Raw genomic sequence first — 18,586 nt, forward strand, 5'->3', positions numbered from 1 at the left:
ACACCTTCGATCGCTGAGCATCCACTCCCGTATTACCTTGCAGCAACCTCAATCTCTTTCCCTTCCAATCAAAAGCGTAAGTATTGGCTCGGCGGTCGTATATTGCTCCTACGTCGTACTGCCATGGTCGCCCCAAGATTATATGACACATGTCCATGTCTAACACATCGCACAAAACTTTGCTCGAATAATGTTTGCCAATGCAAAAGGAGACTCGGCACAAGTCTGTTACTGTCATCTGCATACCCTTTTTAACCCAACTGATTTTGTATGGGTTAGGATTTTTTGTGGTTTTTAATTGCAACGCCTGCACCATGGCACGAGACACTACATTCTCCGTGCACCCGCTATCAACCAGTAGATCACACACCTTACCGCCCACCATGCCTTTAGTCTTGATCAATGCATGCCTCTGTGAAGGATTAGTTACTTTTGGGGCTAGTAACAATTTCTCTATAATACATACTAACTGATCTCCCTCATCACCATCTACATCCTCATGTGATTCTTCACAGTCATCCGCATTTTCCTCCAATTCATCATCAGCTTTCGCGTCTATTAATTGCAACTGAGGCCGAGTTGGACACTTGTTCGACTTGTGCCCTTGTTGAAAACATTTGATATTTCCAGGTTTTACATAGGGAATATCTTTTGATGGTGCTCGTCCGCGTTGCCAACCCCGTGGATTCGTAGTTTTGTTCGCCGCTCCTACAGGTCCATTGCTTCATGCTGCTGTTCCTTGCTGCTTGACACCCTGTGGAGTAACGGTGCTAGTTGGCCGACTACTTTCGGTCACATTTTCTGGTAACCTTCTCGGATTGCTACCCCTGTTCGGCCTTTGCAATTGCATTTCTATTTTTAGAGCATAATTGATAGCTTGGATAGAGACCATATTTCATTCAAACCAATTTATCCTGAATCGTCTCCTTCAATCCTCCAATAAATCTGGCCAATAATTTATTTGCATTCTCATTCAAATTGTTACGGGCGCTTAGTCGATAAAACTCTTTAGTGTATTCATTAACTGATCTAGTGCTTTGGACACAATGCTGATATTGAACATACAACATTTGCTCGAAATCAGTAGGCAAATATTGCCCCCGCAGCAATTATTTCATTCTAAGCTAGCTCCTCACTGGTCCCCGTCCCTGCCGTCGCCTGGACTGTGTTAATTGTTGCCACCATGCGCTAGCTCCCTTCTTTAGTCGGCAAGCCACGTACTTCACCATCCTCTCAAGATCGATATCCATGTACTCAAAGAAAGTTTCGACAGTCCTTTCCCAATCCAAGAAGTCCTCTATGTGTAATCTGCCATCAAAGAACGGAATATCAAGCTTGGCTTTGAACTCACCGTGTGTTCGGTACAATGTTTGCGGTCGCCTGCGGCGTCGAGGGCCCATTTCTTGGTCTGAATCGGTGATGTCCAGTTTTTTGAATCTGCCCATGTCTTCCTCGGAATCGGACGCTCCCATGATCTGCGAGCCTCTGTGAAGCGTGCGCTCGTTCTCAGCGATTCCCCTGTATCCCATTCCAGCCGGGAATGCTGGACGAGTAGGTTGCAGACGATCCAACTTCATGTTGATCTCTCGCAAATCCTGCCGCATTTCACCGTAAATACGATTCACTTCCACCTCTACTCTACCTATCTGCTGCGCCAAACCCCGATGCTCGATCCACAATGCTTCAAGGCTGTTGTCGTTCCCGGGAGCCACCCGCCTACTGCTTTCCGCCATCTGGCTCTGATACCAATACTGATGTAGGCTCTTGCAAGATAAGCAAAGCAAAGCAGTATATTGATAAAACAGCAACTCAGTTGCTGTGGGAAGAACAAGCTTCAAAATGTATTTTCAAAAAAACTACCTCCCTCAGGCAAGAGGAAGAAGATAAACTACTCTCTATTAAAGAACAAAGGACTAAAAAGCAAAAAGCAACTAACAACTACTGGAAATAAGCATTGCCGAAAATGGCAAACAAGAATAAAAGGTGATAGTGGGAACGTTCTTGCCAACAGAAAACTGACTGGCGTGGTGTGCTAGTCCGCAACCTTTCCCTGCATAACGAGCACCGCATCAGTTTCTTTTATTGGATAACTAATTAGGGAATCTATGCTCTATAGGTCTTTTTTTTTTATTGTAGCTCTAGAAGTATTAGCAAGCTTTGGTTTCCTTTAAGGAACTTGTAACCTTTCTTTTGATGAAATAAAATCCACATCTATAAAAAAGCCTTTCCACAAAAAAAAAAACTTTCCATTGAAGAAGGTTTTCTTTCTTTTGGTTCCTTTCTTCTTAAAATAAATAAATCAGCTTCATTAAAATTCAACAACTCCTTTATTTAAAAAATTAACTATAATTACAAAATGAAAAAAAAAAAAAGACTCGCTGCTCCTGCGAGGTTAGAAAATTTGTATACTTATTTTCACAAGCATTCAATCACACATCATGGCACACGGTACAAAATACACTTCACATTTATAAGCAATATATAATCATTGCCTTGGTTTTAATATTTAGGAGGGCTAAACTGTATAAGTTCCTATATAAAATTAGATTAGTTTTAAATATTAATTGTTGGCATTATATGTCTCATGACCAATTCTAGTGATTTTGATAATAACACAGAAATGTTTGAATGTTCTAATTTGTGTGCTAAGTCTTTCACGTGTAAAAGTTTGATGGATGTGCAAGATAATTGCATATATGGGATGTACATTGCATAACCAAACTTCAATCAAAATTTGAGTTGGAAGAATTCAAGATGAACCAAGATGGATAGCCTGAAAGTTTAAATATATAGTAATTCAAATTGCAATAAAATATGAGTATCATAGAGGTCCATAGATATGTACTTGCACAGTTTGGTTTGCTCATAATTTAATTAATGAATCTTATAAGCTTTATTTAATTGATGAATCTTACTAATTTCAAAATTAAGCTTATTATTCATAATTAACAATATATATATATAAGATTCATCAATTAAATAAAGCTTATAAGATTCATTAATTAAATTATGAGCAAACCAAACTGTGCAAGTACATATCTATGGACCTCTATGATGAAGACTTTTTGACTTCTCCTTGTAACTAGCCTTTTTCTAGTCTTTTGAAACTCATATTTATTTAATTGAAATGATTTTTTTTTATAAAATATAATATTATTAGTTGATAAAATAATAGTATATTATAAGTTTGATTTAAAATTAGCTTTAATTTTTTTCCTTTAAATACCCATCTTTCTCTTCTTGTGACTTGTGAGGGTCGTTCAAATCATAGAAACTCTAGCATTTTCATCATTTCTCTATCCTTCCTTGCTGAATTTTGAGAGGTAAAACTTTGATCTTCATTTCAAGTGCTATTTATATTTGTAAGATCAAATCAATGGTTCAAAAACTTCAGCTAACTCAACCGAGCAACTCTTAAAGTTCTTGAGTTTGTTTTTTATTCTCCTAAGTTTTCATTACTAGTCTTTTAGTATCACCTTTTATTTTTCTTGAAAATATTTATTATTTGGTGAAATGCTAATTGAGAAGCTTATAATAAGTTTTCTATGTTTAAATCTTTTTCATCTATAAAGCTAGCAAGTACATTTTTTTATAAGTTTAACAACCAAATCTAATTCACCTTTACAAGTATTATATGCATATTTTTTCTTATTTAATATATGCACCTTATATGGTTTAAGGAGTTAAAATTTAAATCAACTAAAAAAAATATTTTTTTATTTAAATTATTATTAATACTAATATCGTGATATAAATCTATCTTATGGTGGGCAAATTTTATATTCTATATGCACATTGTATGGAGATTAAAATTAAATTGTAAATTCACCTCAAAAATTTTGGTTATTTTTTATAAGATAGATTGAGCTTGTATTTTTTTTCATCAAGTTGTATTTTTATTAATCTTCATATAAGCCAAATAGCATAGTGAAGTTTATATTGTAATTAGAATGAGTTGTGCTCGTCCGTTTTATAGAGTACTTGTTTTGTAAATATCTTCTTTGTTTTAAAGAAGTGAGACTTGTAAAGTAAACCTAAGATTAGTTGATTTGAGCCCGAGAATTGGCAAGCTTAGAAGTAGGCCATATTGGAATCAAGGTCGAACCATATAAAAATATTATGCATGTTATTTTATTTACTTCCATTTATTTTTATTAGTCATTTACATGCAAAATTGTGTGTTTGTTTATTCTCTTTATAATTAGCATAAAGTTATTATATTTATTTCATTTTAATAAATATTTTAAAGACCCAAATTCACCCCTCCCCACACCCACCCCCACCCCAACTGTCCTCTTGAGGTGCCATAGTCATCCAACAAGATTTTATTAGCTCCCTTTTATAGTAGTCTTGCATAAGTATGATTAGCTATATACAATTGGATTACTGATAAATATCTAGAATGCTCTTAACCTAGCATAGTCTAAACACTCATAATAAATTTGAGAATTAACATCAAATCATCATTATAGAATTAATCAACCATCACAATCACATACACACACAACAATTTAATTTGCATAAATAACAGATAAGTCATTGAACATTCACATGTTTGTGTTTGGCTATATAGTTTAGTTAATCATATTAGGCTTCAGATTTTATTTTTTAATGTTTAATTTGTTTAAATTGTTTGAGAAAAAATTCTTTAAATCTAAGTTTCAATGATTTAATGATTTTATTAAAAATTTTGGATTGGTTTTTGGCCACCTTCACTTATAAGATAAAGTAACATAAAAGTGGAAAATATTTATTAAGAAGGTGATTGATTAGTGTAATCTAGTAATGAAGTTTGATAGCTGAATTTAAACAAGTTATTTTATGAGTTTTGCCAAATAACTTAAAATTGTCAACATTATTAAGATTAATAAATTACCAATTTAAAATTAAAATGAAGGTGATTAGGTAAATATTAAACATCAGTGGAAACAAAGTAACTGAACGTTGGAGATAATATATTGCTCCTTCTATGCTCATGTCTGAGCTTTGCTTCCATTTGATGTGTGGTGTAAAGTTGACTTTGGATTCAAGGAATAAAGTAGGTAATTTTATTTGGTGGTATGAAATAGGGGAACCAAAATAAAATAATTTGTGGATTGATAGTGTGATTGTGATAGATTTTGGCTAACTTTTGTATCTTGGGAAGAGCAAGAGAAGGAAGTCAAACCTAGTGAGATGCACCAAATTATTTGAAGGATTTATAAGAATGAAAATAACCGAACAAAATAAAATCAAAATTATAAAGGTAAATTTCTTACTAAAAAAACTATTATATGAAGCCACATAACTAACGAGCAAAGGTAAAACCATGAAGTTCTTCCTAAGAAGAATGACTTCTCCTATCATTTTTTATTTGTTTCCAAAGTTTTATACTTTTACTGAATGCGTGATATTTATAAATATTATAGATGACAAAAGATAAATATCACAACAAATTTCAAGAGTATATTTAAAATAATAAATTCACCATTGAATTTGTTTTGTGCTTGATAGCTCAATTTTAAAAATACAAGTATATTCAATTATATTTATTATAGTTCTTGCAAAATGGAACATCACTCTTGAATTCTCAAATATGATTCACTATGAGTTACACTTCTGGTAAATTCATAAAATGAGGTGGCAATGTTTGCCTAACATAGTGGACTCCAACTTTGACTAAAATACTAGCTCACTAGGTTCTTAGAATTTTTTACTAATGTCTACCATAACTAATATCTATTCACTAGAAATTAAAATTTAAAATAATTCAAGTATTAATCTTATAATTAACTTGTGTTGAAAGTACCACATATCAATGCTCTTGAACTTAGAAGCTCACATGATGAGATAAATTTCAAATAAGATGGGAAATGTCCAATTTCAAGAAATGCACCAAGTTGCAGTGTTGGTTAGTGGAGATGAACATGCAGAATCAAGAAATGTAAGAGGAGCTATAACTTCTACTTGTAGGTTACCTATTCAATTCCAAAGCTTTTTTTGTAGATTTAAAATTAAAAAAAAAAAAAAGATTGGATCTTGATAGATAGATAGCTATTTTGCACTAATTATTTTAAGTTAGGTAATACTCTTATGTGTCTTTGCATCCAACTTCAATACTTCTACGATTCCCTTTGGCACCGATTTAATCTAAATCTCATTGAGGAATGACAAAAATCTAATATTAATGACATGTGTCAATGACCAACACCCGATGATAACAAGGTCTTAAGAACAAATATGCATTCAATTTGAAAGTAAATGGATCTCAGTTCTTCCATTTTATAAATTTTTAACATCTTCAAGTTTCAAAAACCTCCAATACTAAATAGTAGTATGTCTATAAAAGAGTAATAAAGGCTTGAGAGAGTAAGGTTAAGCAAGTTTTGTAGAGACTTGTTGACTCCCATGTCTTTGTCCAATTGTTTTACATCAATAATAAGAGTAAATTTAGCTAAGTTACTAACATGCAACTGCCTTGTAATTGAAGACTTTGGAGCCAGGAAGGAAGATTGTTTTTGTCCAAATTCAATCCTTATGGCAATTCTGGCTAGATAGTTATGCTTAAGGAAAGATGAGACCAACTTAATTTTCCAGAAAAAACACATATGGAGCTTAATATTTTTGGGGGTTTCTATTCTACACTGATCTTTAGTATCCTCAATTAAGTTAGTATCCTTAGTTCCTCTACTATTTTCAAACTATTTATCATCAGGCCCCCCAATTTTTGCAGATTTTATAGGTTTCTTAACACTCCATGATTCATCTTAGAATTAACATTAATCAATGAAAAAATAAAACAATCTAAATTTGCATTAGAATATGGAAAAGTTATTTTAGTATTGCAACTGAAGAATAGAGCTGCTGTATGCCAATATCATATATGTCCAGTGTCACATAATTCTTATGCTTACTTTAAGATTTTGAGAAGGATGACTTTAATTTTTTTCTATAAGATTTAGATTAGTTCCTTTTAGGCTCAAATATCATAAATGCCTTAGAAAGGATTCCTAAAAAGGTACCTTTTCCTGCTTAACAATCAATTTTATAATATTCAAACACAAACACTATCAGCAATTATAATCTTGGAAGCAAGGATGGGATCTTTTGATAATCATAAATTGACAATAATGTAACATGTGATAGTTCAATGTCATCTAGAATGCATCTAATTTGATTGTTATATGTCTGAAGAGATAATCATCGAACTATATTTTTGGCTCTAAGAGTTGTTCTGCTCTAGTTACCATTATTTGAAATCATATTTTCGTCCATTGATTTGAAGACAAGAACTTCAAGGATGACATCATGAATTTGATAGCTTTTCACCTTCCCGTTCCAACCCAGTTTTGATGGCAAGAGAAGACTTCTACTAACTAGCTCATTGAAGTAGTTCTCTACCATAACATCTGTGCTCATGGCACATTAGTTTCCCACTCTTCTTCTACCTAGAGTTAAATCAAATTCTTGTGTATGATGAGATAGTCCTCTGGAAAGATACTAAGATATTAAAAACAAGTCTTGAGAAAGTATGGGAGGTGATTCTTGCGTATGATGAGATGGCACTTAGCATTTTTTACTAATGTCTATCACAACTAATATCCGTTCATTAGAAATGGAAATTTAAAATAAAATAAAAATAAAAAGCACATTGATAATTAAAGCATGAATATTATAATTAACTTGTGTTGAATAGACCTCACATCAATTCTCTTGAACATAGAAAAACTCTTGCATGATGAGATAAATTTCAAATAATTTAGTAAAAGTTCAATATCCTGAAATGTTCCATTTTGGAGTGTTGGTTGATAGAGGTAAACAAGCAAAATCATGTCTTGTAAAAGAAGTGATATATATTTTGCTAGTAGCTATTCAATCCCAAAGCTTTTATTTTGGTACACTCAAAATCAAAACAAAGATTGTATTTTGATAGAATTACAACTAACTTTTTAAATAGTTAGTTATCTATCACATTAATTGTTGTAAGTTTAGGCATGTTCTTATGTGTCTCTACATCCGAGTTCAATACGTCTACAATTCCCTTTGGCATTGATTTAAGTTGAATCTCTTGAAGGCATGGAAAAAATCCAATACCAATGACAAGTGTCAATGGCAAACATCTGATGATAACAAGTTTCTTAAGAACAGACATGCATTCCATTTGGAATTCAATGAATTTCAATTTCTCCATTCTATAAATTTGTAATATCTTTAGTCTTCAAAAACCTCCTTTAGTAAATAGTAACTCTATAGAAGAGTAATAAATGCTTGAGAGAGTATGGTAGAGCAAGTTGGGCAAAGTCTTCACGACTCCCAAGTCGTTATCCAAATGTTTATCATCAATAATAAGAATCAATTTTGCTAAGTTGTTAAGAGAGCTAACCCAATATGGTAGCTTACAATCGTTTTGTAATTGGAGGCTTTGAAGCAAGGAAGGATGATAATTTATGTTCAAATTCAATCTTTCAGGAAGTTCTAGCCAGACTGTTAAGCTCAAGGAAAGAAGAGTCCCACTTAATTTGTTTAGAGAAACACATACGGAGCTTAATATTTTTGGGGATTTTGAATCCAAAGTGATCTTTATTATCCTCAATTGAGTTAGGAACCCTAGTTCCTCTACTATTTCAATATTATTAATCTTCAAGCCCTCCAATGTTTGCAAATTTTGGAGGTTTTGCAACACTCCAGTATTTATCTTAGAATTAATATTAATTAATGGCAAAATAAAATAGTCTAAATTTTGCATTAGAAGATGGCGAAGTTGTTTTAGTTTTGCAATTGAAGAATACAACTAGTGTATGCCAACAACATGTATGAAAGTGCACTGAAGGCACTTGAAAGTTCATTAGGTATGTTAAGCCCTTATGAACTAGCCCAAGGCTAACCAAGAGGGGGTGAAATTGGTATTTTAAAAAAAAATTCTTTCACAATCAAAACATGATTTTAAAATAAAAACTAAGATTCACCACAAAGAAAATCAAAGTGTGGAAATTAAATGTGAAAATAATAAAGAAAAGAACACATCAGATTTCTAGTGGTTCGGTCAAATCTTAACCTACGTCCACTCCTCGGAGGTACCCTCCGAGTATTGCACTAAACTTAGTGTCTCTCCTTTAGCCCCAACAGCTAGGCGGAAAAGCCCTTACAAAACCACTTCCACCTTCCTTGGTGCTGCGTAGTAGCCGAGCACTTTAACACCAAAGAGATCTTCTTCTTCCCAAAACTCCCCTCAAGACGAGCCTTGAATCCGATGGTACTAAGGTGAAAGCTCGCCAGAGAAACCGTGTGGAACTCCTTACACACTCCCTTTAATTCCCTCTAAGGACTTTCTCCCTCTCTCAAACTCCACCCTTTCCTCTCTCCCTTTCAATCTCTCTCTTCATGTTTCCTCCAGAAGAACGAAGCTTCAATGGCTGCCAAAGACACTTACAAAGTGCCTTATCAAAGCTTAAATAGAAGAGCTCCAAACGAGCTCATTAATTATAACTTACTGACTTTATCGTCCAGGGTGATATGAATATTTTCCTGTACGATCAGTGCAAACTAAGTTCAATCAGCCAGAATTATTTGGGATGATCAGAAGGTTTTTGGTCAAATCATCCAGGCTGATATCACGATCATCCTGACCGATTAGTTCAAATACGAGGAAAATTATCCTGAACATTGCCCTGAATAGAAGCTGACCGATGTTAATTATCCAAGCGATCATCCCGAACGATCCTACGATTATCCCATATAATGTGATTGAGCAATCAAACCTTAATTTCTTTCCTTAATTACTAGATTAATTTATGCATAATTGAGCTGCATCGTCCAGGCTGATGTCCTGGATGATGTCCAAAAATAATGAATACCTAAATTGATCTGGTGGCTGATTCTTTCTGATTTGAGCCTATCGTCCCGGCCGATATGAATATCGCCACGGCTGATGTTCTTAAAGACGGCTGCCTTAATCAGGAAGCCCTAATTAGGTTTCTATTTTCAGCTGATTGTCTAGGTCAATGTTTAGATCGTCCTAGATGATGTGAGCAAAATAAAGAACTCTAAAATAGAAATAAGTTAGCAATGTTATAAGCAAGCAAACACCCTTACAAGATAAGAAACACATTAAAAAAAAATACAAATAGAATATATTCTACTAAAGCATGAGCCTTGTTAGGTGTACTGTACTCCAAAAATGTTAGTAAACACAGAAAGAAAAAAATATTGCAAATACAGTAGAAAGTGAGCCACAATATTTGTTAATATCAAAATATAAACTTATAAGCTCGAATTGCAATAATCTCCCCCTTTTTGATGATGGTAAATATTACTTATTAAATTTATAAAATTGAAAATATTTTCTCCTAATCACCCCCTTAGTAGATAAAAAATTTAAAGATAGGGGAAGACAAAATTTTTATTATTTTTTTTTTTAAAATAAAAAAAATAGATACAAATACAATAGTACATTCTCCCCTTTAACATTATCAAAAAGAGGAGGAGCACAAATAATCAGAACAATAAAAACAAATAAAAACCAAAATGATCCCTAATCTAGTGAAAAAAAAATCAAATATTTTTAAAATGAGAAAGTTACATCTTGATTTTATTCAAAAACTTAATAATGAATGAATTGATAATGTATAATTCAGAAAAGGTTAGAAATTCAAAAATCGTTAATCCAAGCTCAAGTTCTTTTAAAGGCTTAGAAACTTTTTAATCCAATATCTAAATCAAGGAATAATTAGAAAAAGAAACACTAATTTTTTCAAAACTCCTTTCATAAAAAATATCAAATAGAAGATTAATGCAAAAAATGGTGAATCAGGAATCATGATTTTCAAGCTAAAGTATCGAAAATATCAAGGGTTTTTTTAAGCTTTAAGAAGTACAAGAAAGGTAAGCATTATCTTTTATGGACTCATTTTATGCCTCTTGTCAGGTTTTTGGCACACTTTACGCATCTTTTAATTTTTTATACACTTTGTGTATCTTTCTCAATTTTGGCATCATTGTGCATCTTTTTGATTTTGCATCATTAATAATTTTTTTAATATGCTACCTTTTTGTAATTTTAAAAACAAAAGTAAACCCATTATATTAACAAAATGAACAACTTGATTAAGAAAATTATGAGGTAGATTCAACAACTTGCAAAAGAACCCTATGATAAATAAAATATTGGGAGATGAAAAAGATCAATTTCAAAATCGAATTTATAATATGATGAAGATTTTGAATCAAAAATAAAATAACCTCTTTAAGAAAAGAGATAGAGAGACAAAATCAAGAATTTCCTTTCTTTGACTGTTTTTAGAGAAGTCAATCACAACTTACATAAGAATTCTAGAAAAAATAAGAGGTAGGTTTTTCATTTTTAGAAAAGTGAACATGTGTGTTGATCAGAGAGAACTTCACAAAAAAAGAAAAAGAAAAAGGAAAGACAAGTTTAAAACTATAATGTAAAAGAAAAAGAATAAAAAATAAACAAATAAATAGAAAAAACTAAACAAATCACATAAAATACATAAAAAACAACGAACAACAACAAAAAACATGCAAATAAGGGTTTAAGCATAATCTTGCTCCTGATCAGATGATTTAGAAGCTAGGTCTGCCTAGGAGATTTTTTACTTTTCACTTTTTGCCATTTTTACAATTTGCTTAGCTTTGCCCTTTTTTTTGCAGGAAGAGTTCTCAAATTAGGGCATTGATTTTTCATATGTCCAGGCTTCCTACATCTAAAGAAAATAATGTCAGAATAAATCTTAACATTCTTACCATTTTTACCTTTATTCCACTTTTGTTGATGCTTATGCTTTGATGAGTTTTTAATTTGCTTGATAAGTCATCATTTTCGTCACCAACTAAGCCATTTTTTCCGAGTCTTTAGTGTTTAGCAATATCATCTCTCATGCATTCAAAAGTCTTTGACCCAAACTTTGCTCGTAGGCAATGAGTGAGCCAATCAAATTATTAATAGAATATTCATTCAAAAATTTTAATTCATAAATAGCAATGACTTTGGCATTAAATTTGTCAAGTAAACAATGTAGAATTTTATTAATTTTTTTAAAATTTGAAAATTCTTTACCTAAAGCATGTAATGATGTCATAATTTGAATAAACCTAATATACATGTCTAAGATCGACTCATAAGGTTTCATGCAAAATAATTCATAATCATACATTAAAATATTTAATATGGATTGCTTAATTTCACTAGTGCCTTCGTATATAATGTGTAATTTATCCCAAATTTTCTTGCCAATAGAGCACGCGGATACAAATATAAAATCATCAGAATTTAAAGCTAAAAAAAAAATGGTTTAGAGATTTAGCATTCAATTGAGCATTGATTTGTTCTTCCCTACTCCATTGATTAAAAGGAATATCAATTTTAATTTCATCTATAATATGTGACGGTATAGAATTATCAGTTAAAATCATTTGCCACATTCAAAAATCAATTGATTACAAGAAAATAGACATAAGAATTTTTAAAAAATTAAAAGTAATATTTTCAAACAAAGGTGGTCTGGTGATTGAATAACCTTCTACAATATAACGATTATAAAAATTAGTTATTGATCAAAATTCAAAAGTTTTCAAAAACTAGATTTTATGAATCCTGCTCTGATACAACTTGAAAGTGCACTGAAGACACTTAAAATTTCATTAGGGATGTTAAGCCCTTATGAACTAACCCAAGACTAACCAAGAGGGGGTGAATTGGTATTTTAAAAAAATTTCTTTCACAATCAAAACATGATCTTAAAACAAAAATCAAGATTTATCACAAAGAAAATCAAAGTACAGAAATTAAATGTGGAAATAATAAAGGAAAGAAAACACTAGATTTATAGTTGTTCCGTCAAACCTTGACCTCCGTCCACTCCTCAGAGGCACCCTCCAAGTATTGCACTAAACTCATTGTCTCCTCTTTATCCCCCCACAGCTAGGCGGAGAAGCCCTTACAAAATCACTTCCACCTTCCCCGTTGCAGCGGAGTAGCCGGGCCCTTTGAAATCAAAGAGATCTTCTTCTTCCCAAAATTTCCCTCAAGACGAGCCTTGAATCCGATGGTACTAAGGTGCAAGCTCGCTAGAGAAATCGTATGGAACCTCCTCCACACTCCCTTGAACCCCCTCCAAGGATCTTCTCCCTCTCTCAAACTCCACCATTTCCTCTCTCCCTTTCAATCTCTATCTTCAAGTTTCCTCCAGAAGAACGAAGCTTCAATAGCTACCAAAGACACTTCCAAAGTGCCTTGTCAAAGCTTAAATATAAGAGCTCCAAATGAGCTCATTAATTATAACTTGCCAACTTTATCATCCATGATAATATGAATATCATCATGTATGATCAGTGTAAAATAAGCTCAATCAGTCAGAATGATTTGGGATGATCAGAAGGTTTTTGGTCAAATTGTTCAGGCCGATATCATGATCGTCCTGGCTAATTAATTCAAACACAAGGAAAATCATCCTGAACATCACCTTGAATAGATGCTGGCCGATGTCAATCGTCCAAGTGATCGTCCCAGATGATCTTGCGATCGTCCCAGATGATGTGATCGAGCAATCAAACCTTAATTACTTTTCTTAATTACTAGATTAATTTAGGCATAATTGAGCTACATCATCCAGGCCGATGTCCTGGATGATGTCCAAAAATAGTGAATACCTAAATAGATAGAACGGTTGATTCTTTTTTATTTGAGCATATCATCCTGGCCGATAAGAATATCATCTAGGCCTATGTGCTTAAAGATGGTTGCCTTAACCAGGAAGCCCTAATTAGGGTTTCTGTTTTCAACTGATCATTCAGGCTGATCATGTTTTTATCATCCTGGACGATGTGAGAAAAAACAAAGAACTCTAAAACATAAATAAGTGAGCAAGGTTACAACTAAGCAAACACCCTTACAAGCCAAAAAATACATTAATGAAAAATACAAATAGAACATGTTATGCTAAAGCTTGAGCCTTGTAAGGTGCACTGTACTCCTAAAATGTTAGTAAACTCATAAAGAAAAAAAATTACAAATACAGTAGAAAGTGAGCCACAATATTTGTTATCATCAAAACATAAACTTATAAGCTCGAGTTACAACAATGTATATCCAATGTCACCAAATTTAGAAGCTTACTTATGGATTTTGAGAAGGTTGACAACATTTGTTTTGGATAAGATATTAGTTTAGTTCTTTTTAGGCTCAAATATCGTAGATGCCTTAACTTAGAAAGTATTCACAAGAAGCTACCTTTTTCTGCATCACAATCAAATGAATTATTTTCGAACAATAAGACTCTTAGCAATCTGAATCTAGGAAGCAAGGCTGGGATCTTTTGATAATCATAAATTGAGAGTGATGTAACTTATGATAGGTCCACATCTTCAAGAATTCCTCTTATTTGATTGCTTTCTCTTTGAAGAGATAGTCGTCGAATCACATTTTCAGCTTTAAGAGTTATTCTGCTCTGCTTACCATGAATTTAAACTGTATTTTCTTTCATTTACTTAAATATAAGATCTTCAAGCATGATATCATGAATTCGACAGCTTTTCACCTTTCCATTCCAACCCACTTCTGACAGTAAGATAAGACTTATGCTAACCAGCTCATTGAGGTAGTATTCTGCTACAACTTCTGCACTCATGCCATATTGGTTTCCCACTAACCCTTTAATTACCCAGAGTTGAATCAAATTTTTAGGTATGATGAGATGGTCCTTTGGAAAGATGCTAAGATATAAAAAATAAGGCTTGAGAAGGTATGAAAGGTGATTGTAGCTAAGGAGCAACACCTGCTTCATGCCTTCACGGCTTTGATTGGTTTCAAACATTTAGGATAAGTTGTTGAGCAAGTTAGTCCATTGCTGATGGTCATCTTGGGTTCGCATGCTTTTGAGAATGCCGTCCATTGCAACAATGGCAAGTGGAAGTCCACCACACTTTGCAACAAGATCATTGGCAACATTCTCTAAATGCACCGGGCAGTGCTTACCGGGACCAAACACTCTCTTTTGGAACAACTCCATTGACCTTACCTTTGAGAGTAGTTGCAGCTTGTAGATATAGTCAACCCCACTGGCATCGATGCAACTGTTATTCACAACTTCTTTTATCCGTGTTGGGACTATTACTCTGCTTCGAATTTTGTTTTCAGTTAGAGCATGAACCATGCATCAATGCTCCATATGTCATCTAACACTATAATATAACGCTTATTTTGTAGTAACTTTTCAAGTTTATTGATGAGATCCTCTTTACTTTGCATGTTGTCAAAATCCTCTTTACTTTCAGTTTCGTCAATATAATTCTTTTGTATTTTCTTGAGATCCATTTTATGGTCGGGAGATGCAACTTGCTTGATGATGTCTCTCATAAGTACATTTAGATTGAATGACTGTGATATGATAATCCATGCGCGGCAGTCAAAATACCCACCTACCATTTGCAGGTCCTCATAAACCTGTTTTGTGAGAGTGGTTTTACCAAGTCCGACCATGCCTAACACAGAGATGACCCTAAACTGCTGCTCATCTCTAATCAATAAATTTGTAAGATTTTTTTTAGGTTCATCAATGCCCTCTAATAGAGCCTCTTGCATGAACAAGGCACCAAGTCGATGGTCGACGAAGCGAGGGCCCATAGATCTAGAAGCATTATAGGAGACTGAGGGTATTGCAGTAATTCCATAACACAATCGACAATCACTTATATGAGCAATCATGTATTTGAGCTCTTGAATCTCAGCTGCGATCTCATGGCAAACATGTAATGTGCAAAGCGATCGAAGTTGAAAATCGAACCAATCTAAGAAATTCTTGCAATAAAACAACAAACTAGATTAAGTAATGCCTGTTTAGAAATTTTTAATGTTAACAAGTTATGGGTTCAAACATATCCAAAATTTAACCTAATGATACTAGTGATCTAATATTAATGTCGCTCTAAATTAAGAAAAAACATTTATTAAGTTTAATAAATTTAATTTGATGATTTTTTAGTCTACACATTTGATAATAAGGAATCAAGTTTAATATATTTCAATGAAAATTATAATATTGAACAAAAAAAACTAAATCTTAAGATATGATTTAATTATTTTAAGATTTATTTATTTTTCGTTAATAAGGAATTGAGTTTAATGCATATCTAATAGGGATCAATTTGACCAAATTATCCAAAATGTGTATTTGGCATCAAAGCTAATTAAAGCTCGCCAAAACATAGAGCTCGCTAAGAAGGACATATCGAGCCATCCTAATTAGGGTACTTGCATAAGAGGATGACTACGAGTTACTAAATTGAAAGGACCTAATTCTCCTACTTAACTCTGAATTAATTATGAACACCATATATTCAGTGCAATTATCTTGACATCCCTGATAAAATTGGCATGGCAAACCCGATAAAATTATTCTAACCATTTATTTACTCTAGATCACAAGTACAAATCCTAAGCAAATATTTTTCTGCCATTTCTAGGTACTTACCCCATTTAAACTCTATCTTCTAAAATGATATTTTAAATCATGACAAAATAGCATAAATTTGATTAGTCTTATTTTTCCTTTAAACATATCCCTTTAATTCTCTCGTCTTTTTATTACAAACTCAAATTTACCTTCTTAAACTTAAAACTAAAGGCCCGTAATTTTATATGACTTTTAGTATAACAAAAGGGCTACTCACCATCTTATATATTGTATTATAGTGAAGCAAAGAAAGAGAAAATATGATTAAAATATTTTGAAAACAAATATTAAATTTTATATGGAGGACTTGCCTCAAAAAACTTGTGAGTCTATCTAAGAATTTTAAGATTAGTGAATCCCTTTCTTTTTGTAAGAGTTTCATTTTATATTAATTGCTTGGAGATCCAGTTTATTTTTTGCAAGTCTATAGGGTTGGTATAAAATCTAATTAATGAGTATCACCAAAAACACCTAAACAATATCTTTTTTGTCAACATAAGTTGAATGTCATCTTGAGTGAAAAACTTTACAAGGTAGTGCACAACGTTAAGAAAATAAAACTTTGCCTCAATGGAAATAAAACCTTATGCAACTTGCTTTAAGGTAGTGTTTTTTTAAAAAAATAATAAGTAAAAAATATGATATGGTAAAACTAGGGCGATATTAGACGAACGAAGAAAATATTGGATCTTTGAAGCTGGCAAATGGAGCCATCATGGATGACTCTGTATAGATTTGGGAACACATCGGGCAGCTCATTGTGGTATGAATTAGGGTATTTGGATGCGAAGAATGAGGTTAAGAATAGGGATAGGGTTTGACAAATTGGATTTGTTATGGATTTAAGTGCAAAAGTGTGCTTTGCAAGGCGTTGAGAGTTATAAATCCAATGGGGAGCTATTCATGGCTGAAGAAATTGTTAAGTTTCCTATTGAGGTGTCCAATATTGAAACTATTTACTATACTTTGAGCACAAAAATTAGTTATTTTCTTTTTTAATTAGTTTAATTAACTGGTTTAATTACTATGATATATATTATAAAAAAAGTCTATTTTAAATTATTTATTTTGTACTTATCAAAGAGTCTAAAATTTAATTAAATGTAAACAAAAATATTTTTAAAGAATTAATGATAATATTTCAAATCAACTTAATACTATACCATTATTCATCTAAGCACTAGTTGTATTCATAATATATAGTTATTTTATTCTATTACATGTATGCATTCTTCAAGCCATATACTTAAAAAGTATCTTTCACCAATAAGGAAAGGGGCTTAAATATATTCCTTGATATGGCTCATAAATACCGAGGTGAACAAAGGCAAAAATCTGAAAGTTTTATTACCCTCTACACCTCGTTCTATTAGAGCTCAAACTTCTTTTAAAGATTGCAATGGTTGAGGCTCTTTTATGGAATGTAAGGCGTATTAGGGACTAACTCTAGGATTAGAGTTAGAAATTTATATAGAGTCCATAATATTCAGTTGTTGGTTTTAATTGAGCCTTTTATATCTATTGATAAGCTTGATTTCACTGCCTCTAAATTTGGGGTTTTTCTATGAAGTATGCTAACTGTTTTAATAAAATTTAGATTATGTGGAATAACGTTTAGAATGTGGTTATTATTTATGATTTTCCTCAAGTTGTCCTTATTCAAATTTCCTTCTTTAATTTCAAGTGTAATGCTTCTTTTGTTTATTGTAGGTGTTCTAAGTTAGGTCAACTTCCCCTTTGTGAGCAATTAACTGATTTTGCTATGAGAATTAATGGTCCGTGGTGTGTGGGTGGGGATTTTAATATTATTTCTGATCTTCTGAGAGATTGGGAGGTAACCCCCCCCCCCCAATCTTAATGCCATGGATGAGTTCAACTCCATGATTAATGATTGCAATCTCCATGACATTGATTTTTTTTGTGGGTACTTTTCAAATTCGCTGGAAACTTATAATTTTTCGTCAAAAAACATGCCGGTACAAAACTACTCAGTTCGCTCTTTACCCATCCCCGGGCATGAAAATAGAATCAAAAGCATGGATGAGATAACACAATTTAGTAGGATATTATTGCCTAAAATAGAAATCAATAACTAAAACAAAAAAAAATGAAATTAAATTATATACTGAAATTGAATA

At 32.5% G+C, this 18,586-nt stretch overlaps 1 pseudogene; it reads right to left on the bottom strand.

The window, feature by feature from the left end:
- Nucleotides 1-1,124: 1,124 nt before the first annotated feature.
- On the bottom strand, nt 1,125-15,619 carry LOC110115804 (annotated as a pseudogene).
- Between the last annotated feature and the right edge of the window lie 2,967 nt (nt 15,620-18,586).

The sequence above is a fragment of the Dendrobium catenatum genome, unplaced genomic scaffold (assembly GCF_001605985.2).
Source record: "Dendrobium catenatum unplaced genomic scaffold, ASM160598v2 fragScaff_scaffold_1220, whole genome shotgun sequence".
Taxonomy (NCBI): Eukaryota; Viridiplantae; Streptophyta; class Magnoliopsida; order Asparagales; family Orchidaceae; genus Dendrobium; species Dendrobium catenatum.